Source organism: Pseudophryne corroboree, unplaced genomic scaffold, assembly GCF_028390025.1.
Source record: "Pseudophryne corroboree isolate aPseCor3 unplaced genomic scaffold, aPseCor3.hap2 scaffold_1411, whole genome shotgun sequence".
In the NCBI taxonomy this organism is placed as follows: Eukaryota; Metazoa; Chordata; class Amphibia; order Anura; family Myobatrachidae; genus Pseudophryne; species Pseudophryne corroboree.
The window spans coordinates 65,740-81,534 of record NW_026968037.1 but is presented as its reverse complement, the minus strand read 5'-3'; the positions used below and the strand labels follow the sequence as shown (position 1 = coordinate 81,534).

The 15,795-nt window shown below is 40.9% G+C and overlaps 1 protein-coding gene across 1 annotated transcript in view; it reads right to left on the bottom strand.

The window, feature by feature from the left end:
- LOC134995857 (zinc finger protein 271-like) overlaps nt 1-13,899 on the bottom strand; it is a 69,508-nt gene extending 55,609 nt beyond the window's left edge. The window contains exon 1 of the mRNA XM_063951140.1: nt 13,724-13,899. The gene's annotated coding sequence lies outside the window, so the exon portion shown is untranslated. The remainder of the gene's footprint in view (nt 1-13,723) is intronic.
- Between the last annotated feature and the right edge of the window lie 1,896 nt (nt 13,900-15,795).

Sequence of the window (15,795 nt, the reverse complement as noted above, 5' to 3'; positions counted from 1 at the left end):
AGATCAGTGATGACATTGCTGTGTGTGTGTGTGTATATTACAGTGTATGAGGTATAACAGGGATATAATATACAGTATAATACAGATCAGTGATGACATTGCTGTGTGTGTATATTACAGTGTATGAGGTATAACAGGGATATAATATACAGTATAATACAGATCAGTGATGACATTGCTGTGTGTGTGTGTGTGTGTATATTACAGTGTATGAGATATAACAGGATATAATATACAGTATAATACAGATCAGTGATGACATTGCTGTTTGTGTGTATATTACAGTGTATGAGGTATAACAGGGATATAATATACAGTATAATACAGATCAGTGATGACATTGCTGTGTGTGTATATTACAGTGTATGAGGTATAACAGGGATATAATATACAGTATAATACAGATCAGTGATGACATTGCTGTGTGTGTATATTACAGTGTATGAGGTATAACAGGGATATAATATACAGTATAATACAGATCAGTGATGACATTGCTGTGTGTGTGTGTGTGTATATTACAGTGTATGAGATATAACAGGATATAATATACAGTATAATACAGATCAGTGATGACATTGCTGTTTGTGTGTATATTACAGTGTATGAGGTATAACAGGGATATAATATACAGTATAATACAGATCAGTGATGACATTGCTGTGTGTGTGTATATTACAGTGTATGAGGTATAACAGGGATATAATATACAGTATAATACAGATCAGTGATGACATTGCTGTGTGTATATTACAGTGTATGAGGTATAACAGGGATATAATATACAGTATAATACAGATCAGTGATGACATTGCTGTGTGTATATATTACAGTGTATGAGGTATAACAGGGATATAATATACAGTACAATACAGATTAGTGATGACACTGCTGTTTGTGTGTATATTACAGTGTATGAGGTATAACAGGGATATAATATACAGTATAATACAGATCAGTGATGACATTGCTGTGTGTGTGTATATTACAGTGTATGAGGTATAACAGGGATATAATATACAGTATAATACAGATCAGTGATGACATTGCTGTGTGTATATTACAGTGTATGAGGTATAACAAGGATATAATATACAGTATAATACAGATCAGTGCTGACATTGCTGTGTGTGTGTATATTACAGTGTATGAGGTATAACAGGTATATAATATACAGTATAATACAGATCAGTGATGACATTGCTGTGTGTGTGTGTGTGTGTGTATATTACAGTGTATGAGGTATAACAGGGATATAATATACAGTATAATACAGATCAGTGATGTCATTGCTGTGTGTGTATATTACAGTGTATGAGGTATAACAGGGATATAATATACAGTATAATACAGATCAGTGATGACATTGCTGTGTGTGTGTGTGTATATTACAGTGTATGAGGTATAACAGGGATATAATATACAGTATAATACAGATCAGTGATGACATTGCTGTGTGTGTGTATATTACAGTGTATGAGGTATAACGGATATAATATACAGTATAATACAGATCAGTGATGACATTGCTGTGTGTGTATATTACAGTGTATGAGGTATAACAGGGATATAATATACAGTATAATACAGATCAGTGATGACATTGCTGTGTGTGTGTATATTACAGTGTATGAGGTATAACTGGGATATAATATACAGTATAATACAGAGCAGTGATGACATTGCTGTGTGTGTGTATATTACAGTGTATGAGGTATAACAGGGATATAATATACAGTATAATACAGATCAGTGATGACATTGCTGTGTGTGTGTATATAACAGTGTATGAGGTATAACAGGGATATAATATACAGTATAATACAGATCAGGGATGACATTGCTGTGTGTGTGTATATTACAGTGTATGAGGTATAACAGGGATATAATATACAGTATAATACAGATCAGTGATGACATTGCTGTGTGTGTGTGTGTATATTACAGTGTATGAGATATAACAGGATATAATATACAGTATAATACAGATCAGTGATGACATTGCTGTTTGTGTGTATATTACAGTGTATGAGGTATAACAGGGATATAATATACAGTATAATACAGATCAGTGATGACATTGCTGTGTGTGTATATTACAGTGTATGAGGTATAACAGGGATATAATATACAGTATAATACAGATCAGTGATGACATTGCTGTGTGTGTATATTACAGTGTATGAGGTATAACAGGGATATAATATACAGTATAATACAGATCAGTGATGACATTGCTGTGTGTGTGTGTGTGTATATTACAGTGTATGAGATATAACAGGATATAATATACAGTATAATACAGATCAGTGATGACATTGCTGTTTGTGTGTATATTACAGTGTATGAGGTATAACAGGGATATAATATACAGTATAATACAGATCAGTGATGACATTGCTGTGTGTGTGTATATTACAGTGTATGAGGTATAACAGGGATATAATATACAGTATAATACAGATCAGTGATGACATTGCTGTGTGTATATTACAGTGTATGAGGTATAACAGGGATATAATATACAGTATAATACAGATCAGTGATGACATTGCTGTGTGTATATATTACAGTGTATGAGGTATAACAGGGATATAATATACAGTACAATACAGATTAGTGATGACACTGCTGTTTGTGTGTATATTACAGTGTATGAGGTATAACAGGGATATAATATACAGTATAATACAGATCAGTGATGACATTGCTGTGTGTGTGTATATTACAGTGTATGAGGTATAACAGGGATATAATATACAGTATAATACAGATCAGTGATGACATTGCTGTGTGTATATTACAGTGTATGAGGTATAACAGGGATATAATATACAGTATAATACAGATCAGTGCTGACATTGCTGTGTGTGTGTATATTACAGTGTATGAGGTATAACAGGTATATAATATACAGTATAATACAGATCAGTGATGACATTGCTGTGTGTGTGTGTGTATATTACAGTGTATGAGGTATAACAGGGATATAATATACAGTATAATACAGATCAGTGATGTCATTGCTGTGTGTGTATATTACAGTGTATGAGGTATAACAGGGATATAATATACAGTATAATACAGATCAGTGATGACATTGCTGTGTGTGTGTGTGTATATTACAGTGTATGAGGTATAACAGGGATATAATATACAGTATAATACAGATCAGTGATGACATTGCTGTGTGTGTGTATATTACAGTGTATGAGGTATAACGGATATAATATACAGTATAATACAGATCAGTGATGACATTGCTGTGTGTGTATATTACAGTGTATGAGGTATAACAGGGATATAATATACAGTATAATACAGATCAGTGATGACATTGCTGTGTGTGTGTATATTACAGTGTATGAGGTATAACTGGGATATAATATACAGTATAATACAGAGCAGTGATGACATTGCTGTGTGTGTGTATATTACAGTGTATGAGGTATAACAGGGATATAATATACAGTATAATACAGATCAGTGATGACATTGCTGTGTGTGTGTATATAACAGTGTATGAGGTATAACAGGGATATAATATACAGTATAATACAGATCAGGGATGACATTGCTGTGTGTGTGTATATTACAGTGTATGAGGTATAACAGGGATATAATATACAGTATAATACAGATCAGTGATGACATTGCTGTGTGTGTGTGTGTATATTACAGTGTATGAGGTATAACAGGGATATAATATACAGTATAATACAGATCAGTGATGACATTGCTGTGTGTGTGTATATTACAGTGTATGAGGTATAACAGGGATATAATATACAGTATAATACAGATCAGTGATGACATTGCTGTGTGTGTGTATATTACAGTGTATGAGGTATAACAGGGATATAATATACAGTATAATACAGATCAGTGATGACATTGCTGTGTGTGTGTGTGTATATTACAGTGTATGAGGTATAACAGGGATATAATATACAGTATAATACAGATCAGTGATGACATTGCTGTGTGTGTATATATTACAGTGTATGAGGTATAACAGGGATATAATATACAGTATAATACAGATCAGTGATGACATTGCTGTGTGTGTGTATATTACAGTGTATGAGGTATAACAGGGATATAATATACAGTATAATACAGATCAGTGATGACATTGCTGTGTGTGTGTATATTACAGTGTATGAGGTATAACAGGGATATAATATACAGTATAATACAGAGCAGTGATGACATTGCTGTGTGTGTGTATATTACAGTGTATGAGGTATAACAGGGATATAATATACAGTATAATACAGATCAGTGATGACATTGCTGTGTGTGTATATATTACAGTGTATGAGGTATAACAGGGATATAATATACAGTATAATACAGATCAGTGATGACATTGCTGTGTGTGTGTGTATATATTACAGTGTATGAGATATAACAGGGATATAATATACAGAATAATACAGATCAGTGATGACATTGCTGTGTGTGTGTATATTACAGTGTATGAGGTATAACAGGGATATAATATACAGTATAATACAGATCAGTGATGACATTGCTGTGTGTGTGTGTGTATATTACAGTGTATGAGGTATAACAGGGATATAATATAAAGTATAATACAGATCAGTGATGACATTGCTGTGTGTGTGTGTGTGTGTGTGTGTGTGTGTGTGTGTATATTACAGTGTATGAGGTATAACAGGGATATAATATACAGTATAATACAGATCAGTGATGACATTGCTGTGTGTGTATATTACAGTGTATGAGGTATAACAGGGATATAATATACAGTATAATACAGATCAGTGATGACATTGCTGTGTGTGTATATTACAGTGTATGAGGTATAACAGGGATATAATATACAGTATAATACAGATCAGTGATGACATTGCTGTGTGTCTATATTACAGTGTATGAGGTATAACATGGATATAATATACAGTATAATACAGATCAGTGATGACATTGCTGTGTGTGTGTATATTACAGTGTATGAGGTATAACAGGGATATAATATACAGTATAATACAGATCAGTGATGACATTGCTGTGTGTGTGTATATTACAGTGTGTGAGGTATAACAGGGATATAATATACAGTATAATACAGATCAGTGATGACATTGCTGTGTGTGTATATTACAGTGTATGAGGTATAACAGGGATATAATATACAGTATAATACAGATCAGTGATGACATTGCTGTGTGTGTATATTACAGTGTATGAGGTATAACAGGCATATAATATACAGTATAATACAGATCAGTGATGACATTGCTGTGTGTGTGTATATTACAGTGTATGAGGTATAACAGGGATATAATATACAGTATAATACAGATCAGTGATGACATTGCTGTGTGTGTGTGTGTGTGTATATTACAGTGTACGAGGTATAACAGGGATATAATATACAGTATAATACAGATCAGTGATGACATTGCTGTGTGTGTGTGTATATTACAGTGTATGAGGTATAACAGGGATATAATATACAGTATAATACAGATCAGTGATGACATTGCTGTGTGTGTGTGTATATTACAGTGTATGAGGTATAACAGGGATATAATATACAGTATAATACAGATCAGTGATGACATTGCTGTGTGTGTGTATATTACAGTGTATGAGGTATAACAGGGATATAATATACAGTATAATACAGATCAGTGATGACATTGCTGTGTGTGTGTGTGTATATTACAGTGTACGAGGTATAACAGGGATATAATATACAGTATAATACAGATCAGTGATGACATTGCTGTGTGTGTGTGTATATTACAGTGTATGAGGTATAACAGGGATATAATAATAAGAATTTACTTACCGATAATTCTATTTCTCGGAGTCCGTAGTGGATGCTGGGGTTCCTGAAAGGACCATGGGGAATAGCGGCTCCGCAGGAGACAGGGCACAAAAAGTAAAGCTTTCCGATCAGGTGGTGTGCACTGGCTCCTCCCCCTATGACCCTCCTCCAGACTCCAGTTAGGTACTGTGCCCGGACGAGCGTACACAATAAGGGAGGAATTTTGAATCCCGGGTAAGACTCATACCAGCCACACCAATCACACTGTACAACCTGTGATCTGAACCCAGTTAACAGTATGATAACAGCGGAGCCTCTGAAAAGATGGCTCACAACAACAATAACCCGATTTAGTTAGCAATAACTATGTACAAGTATTGCAGATAATCCGCACTTGGGATGGGCGCCCAGCATCCACTACGGACTCCGAGAAATAGAATTATCGGTAAGTAAATTCTTATTTTCTCTATCGTCCTTGTGGATGCTGGGGTTCCTGAAAGGACCATGGGGATTATACCAAAGCTCCCAAACGGGCGGGAGAGTGCGGATGACTCTGCAGCACCGAATGAGAGAACTCCAGGTCCTCTTTTGCCAGGGTATCAAATTTGTAGAATTTTACAAACGTGTTCTCCCCCGACCACGTAGCTGCTCGGCAAAGTTGTAATGCCGAGACCCCTCGGGCAGCCGCCCAAGATGAGCCCACCTTCCTTGTGGAATGGGCCTTAACAGATTTAGACTGTGGCAGGCCTGCCACAGAATGTGCAAGTTGAATTGTGCTACCAATCCCACGAGCAATCGACTGCTTAGAAGCAGAAGCACCCAGCATTGTTGGGTGCATACAGGATAAACAGCAAGTCAGATTTCCTGACTCCAGCCAACCTGGAAACTATATTTTCAGGGCCCTGATAACATCCAGCAACTTGGAGTCCTCCAAGTCCCTAGTAGCCGCAGGTACCACAATAAGCTGGTTCAGGTGAAACGCTGACACCACCTTAAGGAGAAACTGGGGACGAGTCCGCAGCTTTGCTCTGTCCGAATGGACAATCAGATATGGCTTTGTGAGATAAAGCCGCCAATTCTGACACTCGCCTGGCCGAGGCCAGGACCAACAGCATGGTCATTTTCCATGTGAGATATATCAAATCCACAGATTTGAGTTGTTTAAACCAATGTGATTTTTTAGGAATCCCAAAACTACGTTGAGATCGCCCAGTGCCACTGGAGACCTCAAAGGGGCTGTATATGCAGTACTCCCTTAACAACTTCTGGACTTCAGGAACTGAAGCCAATTTCTTTCTGGAAGAAAATCAACAGGCCAAAATTTGAACCTTAATGGACCCAATTTGAGACCCATAGACACTCCTGTTTGCAGGAAATGTAGAAATTAACCTAGTTGAAATTCTTCCGTGGAGCCTTCCTGGACTCACACCCTGGCACATATTTTCACCTAAGTGGTGATAATGTTGTGCGGTCACCTCCTTCCTGGCTCTGACCAGGGTAGGGATGACCTCTTCCGGAATGCCTCTTTCCCTTAGGATCCGGCGTTCACCCGCCTTGGCGTCAACGCAGTTGCGGTAAGTCCCGGAACAGACACGGTTCTTGCCGAATCAAGACCCTTCTTAGTATCTCTTGATGTTCCGGGAACCAAGTCCTTCTTGGCCAAACCGGAGCCACGAGTATAGTTCTTACTCCTCTCCTTCCTATCATTTTCAATACATTGGGTATGAAAAGCAGAGGATGGAACACATACACCGACTGGTACACCGACGGTGTTACCAGAGCGTCCCAGCTATTGCCTGAGTGTCTCTTGACCTGGCGCTTCAGGTGGGACGCCATCATAACCACCTTTGGTCTTTCCCAACGGTTTACAATCATGTGGAAACTTCCAGATTAAGTTTCCACTTTTCCGGGTGGAATTCATTTATGCTGAGGAAATCTTCCCAGTTGCCCACTCCCGGAATGAACACTGCTGACAGTGTTATCACATGATTTTCCGCCCAGCGAAGAATCTGTCATTGCCCTCCTGCTTCTTGTGTCGCCCCGTCTGATAACGTGGGCGACCGCCATGATGATGTCCTACTGGATCAGCACCGGTTGACTTTGAAGCAGGAGTCTTCCTAGGCTCAGAGCATTGTAAATTGCCCTTAGCTCCAGTATATTCATGTGGAGAGAAGTCTCCAGACTTGACCACACTTCCTTGGAAATTTTTTCCCTGTGTGACTACTCCCCAGCCTCTCAGGCTGGTATCCGTGGTCCCCAGAACACAGTCCTGAATGCTGAGTGTGCTGCCCTCTAAAAGATGAGCACTCTGCAGCCCCCACAGAAGAGACACCCTTGTCCTTGGAGACAGGATTATCCGCTGATGCATCTGAAAATGCGATCCGGACCATTCGTCCAGCAAATCCCCTGAGATCTGCCGAATGGAATCGCTTCGTAAGAAGCCACCATTTTTCCCAGGACTCCTGTGCATTGATGCACTGATACTTGGCCTGGTTTTAGGAGGTTTCTGACTAGGTCGAATAACTCCTTGGCTTTTTCCTCCCGGAGGAACACCTTTTTCTGGACTATGCCCAGAATCATTCCTAGGAACAGCAGACGTATCGTCGGAAAACAGCTGCGATTCTTGGAATATTTAGAATCCAGTCGTGCTGTCGTAGAACTACTTTAGATAGTGCTCTTCCGACCTCCAACTGTTCTCTGGAACTTGCCCTTTTCAGGATATCGTCCAAGTAAGGGATAATTTAGATGCCTTTTTTCTTTGAAGAAACATCTTTTCGGCCATTACCTTGGTAAAAGGCCCGGGGTGCCGTGGATAATTCAAACGGCATCGTCTGAAACTGATATTGACAGTTCTGTACCACGAACCAGAGGTACCCTTGTTGAGAAGGGCAAATTTGGACATGGAGGTAATCCTTGATGTCCAGGGACACCATATAGTCCCCTTTTTTCCGGTTCGCTATCACTGCTCTGAGTGACTCCATCTCGATTTGAACCTTTTATGTAAGTGTTCAAAGATTTCAGTTTAGACTATGTCTCACCAAGCCGTCTGGCGTCAGTACCACAATATAGTGTGGAAAAATAATACCCTTTTCCTTGTTGTAGGAGGGGTACTTTGATTATCACCTGCTGGATATACAGCTTGTGAATTGTTTCCAATGCTGCCTCCCTGTCGGAGGGAGCCGTTGGTAAAGCAGACTTCAGAAACCTGCGAGGAGAAGATGTCTCGACTCTCCAATCTGTACCCCTGGGATAATACTTGTACTATCTAGGGGTCAACCTGCGAGTGATCCCACTGCGCGCTGAGACTCTTGAGACTACCCCCCCACCTTGAGTCCGCTTGCATGGCCCCAGCGTCATGCTGAGGACTTGGCAGACGCGGTGGAGGGCTTCTTTTCCTGGGAAGGGGCTGCCTGCTGCAGTCTACTTCCCTTACCTCTATGTCTGGGCAGATATGACTGGCCTTTTGCCTGCATGCCCTCATGGGAAAGGAAGGATTGAGGCTGAAAAGATGGTGTCTTTTTCAGCTGAGATGTAACTTGGGGTAAAAAGGTTGGATTTCCCAGCTGTTGCCGTGGTCCCCAGGTCCGATGGACCGACCCCAACTAACTCCTTCCCTTTATACGGCAATACTTCCATGTGCCGTATGGGATCTGTATCACCTGACCACTGTCGTGTCCATGACATCTTCTGGGTGATATGGACAACGTACTTATCTTGATGCCAGAGAGCAAATATCCCTCTGTGCATCTCACGTACATATATATAGAATGCATCCTATTAAATGCCCTATATGAATAAAATATTTTCAGTCAGGGAATCCGACCAAGCCAACCCAGCACTGCATCTCCAGGCTGATGGCGATCGCTGGTCGCAGTATAACCACCGTATGTGTGTATATACTTTTTAGGATATCTTTCCAGCTTCCTATCAGCTGGCTCCTTGAGGGCGGCCGTATCTGGAGACGGTAACGCCACTTGATAAGCGTGTGAGCGCCTTATCACCCTAAGGGGTGTTTCCCAACGCGCCCTAATTTCTGGCGGGAAAGGGTTTCATTTTATTTTATCTGATTCAGGAAAAACTACAGGTAGTTTTTTCACTCCCACATAATACCCTTTTTTGTGGTACTTGTAGTATCAGAAATATGCAACACCTCCTTCATTGCCCTTAACGTGTGGCCCTAATGAGAAATACGTTTGTTTATTCACCGTCGACACTGGATTCAGTGTCCGTGTCTGTGTCTGTGTCGACCGACTGAGGTAAATGGGCGTTTTTAACGCCCCTGACGGTGTTTCTGAGACGCCTGGACCGGTACTAATAGTTTGTCGGCCGTCTCACGTCGTCAACCGACCTTGCAGCGTGTTGACATTCTCACGTAATTCCCTAAATAAGCCATCCATTCCGGTGTCGACTCCCTAGAGAGTGACATCACCATTACAGGCAATTGCTCCGCCTCCTCACCAACATCGTCCTCCTACATGTCGACACACACGTACCGACACACAGCACACACACAGGGAATGCTCTGATAGAGGACAGGACCTACTAGCCCTTTGGAGAGACAGAGGGAGAGTTTGCCAGCACACACCAAAAACGCTATAATTATATAGGGACAACCTTATATAAGTGTTTTCCCTTATAGCATCTTTTTTATATATTTCTAACGCCAAATTAGTGCCCCCCCTCTCTGTTTTAACCCTGTTTCTGTAGTGCAGTGCAGGGGAGAGCCTGGGAGCCTTCTCTCCAGGCTTTCTGTGAGAGAAAATGGCGCTGTGTGCTGAGGAGATAGGCCCCGCCCCTTTTTCGGCGGGCTCGTCTCCCGCTATTTAGTGAATCTTGGCAGGGGTTAAATATCTCCATATAGCCTCTGGGGGCTATATGTGAGGTATTTTTCGCCAAAAAAGGTTTTCATTTGCCTCCCAGGGCGCCCCCCTCCCAGCGCCCTGCACCCTCAGTGACTGCCGTGTGAAGTGTGCTGAGAGGAAAATGGCGCACAGCTGCAGTGCTGTGCGCTACCTTTAGAAGACCGCAGGAGTCTTCAGCCGCCGATTCTGGACCTCTTCTTACTTCAGCATCTGCAAGGGGGCCGGCGGCGCGGCTCCGGTGACCATCCAGGCTGTACCTGTGATCGTCCCTCTGGAGCTGATGTCCAGTAGCCAAGAAGCCAATCCATCCTGCACGCAGGTGAGTTCACTCCTTCTCCCCTAAGTCCCTCGTTGCAGTGATCCTGTTGCCAGCAGGACTCACTGTAAAATAAAAAACCTAAGCTAAACTTTCTCTAAGCAGCTCTTTAGGAGAGCCACCTAGATTGCACCCTTCTCGGCCGGGCACAAAAATCTAACTGGAGTCTGGAGGAGGGTCATAGGGGGAGGAGCCAGTGCACACCACCTGATCGGAAAGCTTTACTTTTTGTGCCCTGTCTCCTGCGGAGCCGCTATTCCCCATGGTCCTTTCAGGAACCCCAGCATCCACAAGGACGATAGAGAAATACAGTATAATACAGATCAGTGATGACATTGCTGTGTGTGTGTGTGTGTATATTACAGTGTACGAGGTATAACAGGGATATAATATACAGTATAATACAGATCAGTGATGACATTGCTGTGTGTGTGTGTATATTACAGTGTATGAGGTATAACAGGGATATAATATACAGTATAATACAGATCAGTGATGACATTGCTGTGTGTGTGTATATTACAGTGTATGAGGTATAACAGGGATATAATATACAGTATAATACAGATCAGTGATGACATTGCTGTGTGTGTGTATTACAGTGTATGAGGTATAACAGGGATATAATATACAGTATAATACAGATCAGTGATGACATTGCTGTGTGTGTGTGTGTATATTACAGTGTATGAGGTATAACAGGGATATAATATACAGTATAATACAGATCAGTGATGACATTGCTGTGTGTGTGTATATTACAGTGTATGAGGTATAATAGGGATATAATATACAGTATAATACAGATCAGTGATGACATTGCTGTGTGTGTGTATATTACAGTGTATGAGGTATAACAGGGATATAATATACAGTATAATACAGATCAGTGATGACATTGCTGTGTGTGTGTATATTACAGTGTATGAGGTATAACAGGGATATAATATACAGTATAATACAGATCAGTGATGACATTGCTGTGTGTGTATATTACAGTGTATGAGGTATAACAGGGATATAATATACAGTATAATACAGATCAGTGATGACATTGCTGTGTGTGTGTATATTACAGTGTATGAGGTATAACAGGGATATAGTATACAGTATAATACAGATCAGTGATGACATTGCTGTGTGTGTGTGTGTGTGTGTGTGTGTGTGTGTGTGTGTGTGTGTGTGTGTGTGTGTGTGTGTATATTACAGTGTATGAGGTATAACAGGGATATAATATACAGTATAATACAGATCAGTGATGACATTGCTGTGTGTGTGTATATTACAGTGTATGAGGTATAACAGGGATATAATATACAGTATAATACAGATCAGTGATGACATTGCTGTGTGTGTGTATATTACAGTGTATGAGGTATAATAGGGATATAATATACAGTATAATACAGATCAGTGATGACATTGCTGTGTGTGTGTATATTACAGTGTATGAGGTATAACAGGGATATAATATACAGTATAATACAGATCAGTGATGACATTGCTGTGTGTGTGTATATTACAGTGTATGAGGTATAACAGGGATATAATATACAGTATAATACAGATCAGTGATGACATTGCTGTGTGTGTATATTACAGTGTATGAGGTATAACAGGGATATCATATACAGTATAATACAGATCAGTGATGACATTGCTGTGTGTATATTACAGTGTATGAGGTATAACAGGGATATAATATACAGTATAATACAGATCAGTGATGACATTGCTGTGTGTGTGTATATTACAGTGTATGAGGTATAACAGGGATATAATATACAGTATAATACAGATCAGTGATGACATTGCTGTGTGTGTGTATATTACAGTGTATGAGGTATAACAGGGATATAATATACAGTATAATACAGATCAGTGATGACATTGCTGTGTGTGTGTGTGTGTGTGTGTGTGTGTATATATTACAGTGTATGAGGTATAACAGGGATATAATATACAGTATAATACAGATCAGTGATGACATTGCTGTGTGTGTGTATATTACAGTGTATGAGGTATAACAGGTATATAATATACAGTATAATACAGATCAGTGATGACATTGGTGTGTGTGTGTATATTACAGTGTATGAGGTATAACAGGGATATAATATACAGTATAATACAGATCAGTGATGACATTGCTGTGTGTGTATATATTACAGTGTATGAGGTATAACAGGGATATAATATACAGTATAATACAGATCAGTGATGACATTGCTGTGTGTGTGTGTGTGTGTATATTACAGTGTATGAGGTATAACAGGGATATAATATACAGTATAATACAGATCAGTGATAACATTGCTGTGTGTGTGTGTATATTACAGTGTATGAGGTATAACAGGGATATAATATACAGTATAATACAGATCAGTGATGACATTGCTGTGTGTGTGTGTATATTACAGTGTATGAGGTATAACAGGGATATAATATACAGTATAATACAGATCAGTGATGACATTGCTGTGTGTGTGTGTATATTACAGTGTATGAGGTATAACAGGGATATAATATACAGTATAATACAGATCAGTGATGACATTGCTGTGTGTGTGTGTATATTACAGTGTATGAGGTATAACAGGGATATAATATACAGTATAATACAGATCAGTGATGACATTGATGTGTGTGTATATTACAGTGTATGAGGTATAACAGGGATATAATATACAGTATAATATAATATAACATCAGGGATTATTACGCTGCAGGACACATACTCACCGTGTGATATCAGGGAATGAGATGAGGAAACAAAGGATTCTGGGTAGTGTAGTACATATCAGGTGACCACTAGAGCTTCCTTGTCATGTGATACATTTGTCCTCTGTCAGGCAGCCATTTTGTGTAGGGCTAATACCTCCAGGAAGAGACTGAGGCTTCTGTAATATGGTCGTTTTATTACGTTTAAGCCTAGTGCTGGCTGTGTCACATGACTGTGCTTTGTGTTTTTCACATGACTGTGATAGCTAATCAAAGCAGAGAGTGCATGATCACATGACTTTGTGAGCCAATCAGAAAAGAGTGCATGAATAAAAGACAGTATGTCACATTACTGTGAGAGCCAATCAGAGCAGAGAGGGCAGGGTCACATGACTGTGAGAGCCAATAAGAGCAGAGAGTGTAGCAGTGGAGGTGTCAGTGAGTACGGAGCACATACAGTATAATGAGGTTGGGGTGTGACTGCTGCTACTATGGGGACAGTGACATTATATTATTATGCTATAGTCTGTGTGGTATTATCCCCATGTGTCTCTGTACAGTCCCTGTGCCCGACCGTCCTGCCCCCGCTCCTGCCGCCTCCACATAGAGTGTCAGCAGTGCGGCTCCCCCTGTATTATACACATAGTGCCCGGCTCCCCCTGTATTATACACAGATAGTGCCCGGCTCCCCCTGTATTATACACAGATAGTGCCCGGCTCCCCCTGTATTATACACAGATAGTGCCCGGCTCCCCCTGTATTATACACAGATAGTGCCCGGCTCCCCCTGTATTATACACAGATAGTGCCCGACTCCCCCTGTATTATACACAGATAGTGCCCGGCTCCCCCTGTATTATACACATAGTGCCCGGCTCCCCCTGTATTATACACAGATAGTGTCCGGCTCCCCCTGTATTATACACAGATAGTGCCCGGCTCCCCCTGTATTATACACAGATAGTGCCCGACTCCCCCTGTATTATACACAGATAGTGCCCGGCTCCCCCTGTATTATACACAGATAGTGCCCGGCTCCCCCTGTATTATACACAGATAGTGCACGGCTCCCCCTGTATTATACACATAGTGCCCGGCTCCCCCTGTATTATACACAGATAGTGCCCGGCTCCCCCTGTATTATACACATAGTGCCCGGCTCCCCCTGTATTATACACAGATAGTGTCCGGCTCCCCCTGTATTATACACAGATAGTGCCCGGTGCTCTGTATTATACACAGATAGTGCCTGGCTCCCCCTGTATTATACACAGATAGTGCCCGGCTCCCCCTGTATTATACACAGATAGTGCCCGGCTCCCCCTGTATTATACAGAGATAGTGCCCGGCTCCTCCTGTATTATACACAGATAGTGCCCGGCTCCTCCTGTATTATACACAGATAGTGCCCGGCTCCTCCTGTATTATACACAGATAGTGCCCGGCTCCCCCTGTATTATACACAGATAGTGCCCGGCTCCCCCTGTATTATACACAGATAGTGCCCGGCTCCCCCTGTATTATACACAGATAGTGCCCGGTGCTCTGTATTATACACAGATAGTGCCCGGCTCCTCCTGTATTATACACAGATAGTGCCCGGCTCCTCCTGTATTATACACAGATAGTGCCCGGCTCCCCCTGTATTATACACATAGTGCCCGGCTCCCCCTGTATTATACACAGATAGTGCCCGGCTCCCCCTGTATTATACACATAGTGCCCGGCTCCCCCTGTATTATACACAGATAGTGCCCGGCTCCCCCTGTATTATACACAGATAGTGCCCGGCTCCCCCTGTATTATACACAGATAGTGCCCGGCTCCCCCTGTATTATACACAGATAGTGCCCGGCTCCCCCTGTATTATACACAGATAGTGCCCGGTGCTCTGTATTATACACAGATAGTGCCCGGTGCTCTGTATTATACACAGATAGTGCCCGGCTCCCCCTGTATTATACACATAGTGCCCGGCTCCCCCTGTATTATACACAGATAGTGCCCGGCTCCCCCTGTATTATACACAGATAGTGCCCGGCTCCCCCTGTATTATACACAGATAGTGCCCGGCTCCCCCTGTATTATACACA